We start from the raw sequence: 3,820 nt of genomic DNA on the forward strand, positions 1-3,820 counted from the left end.
CTTTCCCTCACTCGCTCCCCCCCCCCTTCCTTCTTTCTTTTCTTTCTTTTTTTTTTTTTTTTTTTTTCTTTTCTTTTCTTTTCTTTTCTTTTCTTTTCTTTTCTTTTCTTTTCTTTTCTTTTCTTTTCTTTTCTTTTCTAACTTAATATTTAGGCAGCTGTAACAAGCTTGGTACAAAAAACCCTCCTCAGGTTCCAGGGGCATTTCCTGCCTCACTTTATGTGCAAAAAGCTTCACTTCTGGTGCAGGAGAAGTGAAGTCTTAGTTTCTGTCTCCCCCCTAAAGATCTCTGGGTCTTTAAAGTCCAGTTGGGCTCTATTCCTGAGAAGACACTGAGGGGCACCAGGTCCTTCGACCAGGTAGATGTGAACGTGGAAGGGAGATTTCTGCCATCCCCTGACAATTACCCCTGTGCTCAGATGTGCTGATTTATCATTCTCCTAATAAACAGTGTTCAGCACAAACTCACTCTTTCGTCCCATATTCTCCCAAGGTTTTTTTGGGAGTATATGCATCGGTTCTTTCCTCTAGAAGTGTTCTATCTGCCTTTCTGCATGGTGATGTTGCTAGAGATTGCCGTGGGAGCTTATAATGCTATCAAACTGAATTAATTTAAAACATAAAAGCGTCACATAGTTAATGTGGTTTCACATGATCCTCAGATTTTTTTCAGGGACTTTTTCAAAAAATGCTATGACTAAATGTTTTTCTTTCTTTCCACCTGAAGATCAGGTAATCAAACAACTTTGTCTCCCAAAGTACAGAGTTCAAAGAAGCTGTGCAAACCTCTAAAGTGACCTAAACCAATTTTCTCAATTTTCTGTAGATAAAAATTAAGTGATTTCAGGAAGAAATTTCCAAACATGATTAAATACAAACATCAGCTCAAATGGATGATATTACAAATAATTTGTTGTAGAGGCTGAAATTACTTACCTGAATTGTCGGAATTCTTTGAAAATATAAAACCTACTACATATGTTTTAAAGTTCAAAGTCAAGAAGATGTTTCAGATAACATACATTTTAGAATAGTTATAAATCATCAAAAATACACTATAAATAAAGGGGTTACTCTTTTCACAGCAACCTTTAAAAATGTTAAAGATTTTGTTTTCATGAAAGCAACATTCTACTTCTAACATTTCTGATTTAGAATAGGTAAGCATACACTTATTTTTTATCAACAATGGAGGTTTCCCCATAGAGAAATTGTTAAAACCCTTATTTCTTTTGTAATTGAAAACATCTTAATTTTTAGAAATTTACAGCTATTTTGAGAAATTAATGTTTTAAGAAGCTTATTAAAAATTGTTATGAAATGAATTCTGAATACCATTTGTTGCTAATTCTGAACTTAGTTAATTCTAAAGTATTTTTTATTCTGGAAAAACAAGAGTTTGGGAATGTGTATCGAAAGAGGAAGAAAAATTTCTTTCTGCATCACTGTTTTCCAATTTTCCATCAACTTTTTCTTTGTGAAAATATGTTTTTCAGTATTTTTCAATTCCGGTATTTTAAATTCTAGTATTTTTTTAAATCACAGCAGAAAAGAGAAACAATTTCTACTGAAATGCATTTAAAAAGGAAAACTCTAATGTATTATTTGAGTTGGAATTAAATTGCAATCAAACTCCATTAAAACCAAAAAGAAATTTTGTTACATGCTGTATAGAAATCATTTTCATAAAATGAGGTCTGTAATGTTTTGCTGGAAATAATGAATAAGCCAGTGGTGTGGAAATGGATAACAAGCAATTACCAGAATGAGTATAAAGCAGTTGATTAAAATAAGCTGGTAGTGGTGGGCAATACCAAGAAGTGTGATGAATAGACTGAGACTTTCAGAAAGGATGAGACACAGTGTATTGTTTTGCTTTCTGCATTTTATCTGTGTTTCGGGAACAGCTGAGGTTCTGCTGGGGATTCACAGTTTGATCTTACAAGAAGCGTTCTACAAAACAGCACGAAACTTCCCTTTCAAAGTACAAATTTTGATAAAGCTTTTGGAAAATAGTTTGCTTTGATTATAGTGTTATTGCCGGGTTTTGTTTGTTAACTTGCATCTTCAAGCTCAGTTAATACTGATTTTTAACCAATTTTTCTGGGCATTTATCCTCAAGAAAACACCTGAACTGATGAGAGACCAGCTACTGTTGTAGTATAGAGACATCAGTCAGCTCTTGTGAATATGGATATTCAGAACCTCCAGTAGCCAGAATTTGGTTTAAAATGGTAGCATAAATTATGGCTTTTTAGAAGCTCCCTTTAGCGAGTTGAAAGAGGTTTTATAAACAAAAAAATTACCATTTAGACTGTGTAGAAAATTATTCCTGAAAAGATATTTTTGATATCACATCTCATACCAAACTTGGGAAATAATTATTTTCACCTATCATTAGCTGTGTTATATGTGTGTGAAAAGGGACTATAAATATTTTACTAAATATTTTAAAGCTAAATATTTTAAAGCTACTTTTAATGAAGCACAGGCATAGTGAGAAATGTGATATAACTGAACACTAAGAATTAATTCCAGTGGGAAATATTAAAATATTTTTCATATGTACCTTCTTTGACAGCTGAACAAGAACACAAAAAAAATCTAAATCATATTTATAGAAAGACAATTCATTAACATTCACATGATGTTTTAACCAATTCAAGTGAGAGAAAATACTGTCAAATCCATGTAAAATGTATGCAGCCACTGCATAATTGGCAGTGATTAAGGCATCTAAGCTAGTTACAGTACAATTGTTTAGTTTATTTTTCTTTCAATCAGAGCCTTTGTTTATAGCAGATAATTTTATGTTTTATGAATTGTATCTTTCCGTTATTACAGTAATAAACGATAGTGTGGGGCTATTGTTTCTTAGCACAAAGAACCATAACATAATGTTAGTCATTTAAGCATACACATATTTCCCCATATTTGTTTGTGTACGCTTTAGTAATTACCAGTCGCAGGAGTGGCCAAGAAATGTGCCACGTGAAAAGCATGCCGACAACTAACACAAGCCTGTTTGCTCCAATAGTCTCCAAATACTCCAAGGAATGCACCTGAGTGAATCCACCAGGCGTATTTGCTTATCCAGCTCTTAAGGCAAGAGCCAGCGAACTTCATGGGCTTTCTTCAGAAAGCTGACTTTGGGGATTATCACACAGTGGAAGATCAAGGGCAAAATGTATACCTACAGTGAAGAAAATAGCTCACTACCTGTATTTGCATCGTTCCCTCAAAGCTTTAGCGAGGAACTGGGTCACTTCTTGCACTCCATGCTATGCAGCATCGTACTGAAAGGCACCTTTGCACCAAAATGCTTGCAGTCAGAGCCAGGGAAATGGAAGGATAGACGAAGGGGAAGGATTTGCTGAAAAGCACACTGCAGAACAGTAGGGAAGAAGCAGAGCAAGAAGATGGAGGTTTATGGAGCCCCGATCCTATGATCTAGCACAGGGGTAGATAAACTGTGGCGTGCACGCTGCAGACAGTGTCCAAGGCGGTGGGGTCCTGGTGGCACATTTTACGCCCCAGGACTGGCAGCCGGGCTGTGCCACTGTGGAAGCTGCTAGGTAATCCAAATCCCTAACAGGAGTGACTGGGGAAGCAAGCCAGTGGGGTCCGCTGAGACGGGTACTGCCAACTCATGCCGGGACCCCGCGGCATGCAGCACGAGGTGGGACTCCCGAGGAGCCGGTGCCATCTCCCATCTGTGGTCTCTTGCTGGCACTCTGCCTTTCGGCTCAGAGTGCTGAGATGAGGGGTATCTGTCCTGGCCTCAAGATTAAGATTTTTTTTGGAACGGGGCTCATAGGGG

Source organism: Egretta garzetta, unplaced genomic scaffold (assembly GCF_000687185.1).
Source record: "Egretta garzetta isolate BGI_Z169 unplaced genomic scaffold, ASM68718v1 scaffold30, whole genome shotgun sequence".
NCBI lineage: Eukaryota > Metazoa > Chordata > Aves > Pelecaniformes > Ardeidae > Egretta > Egretta garzetta.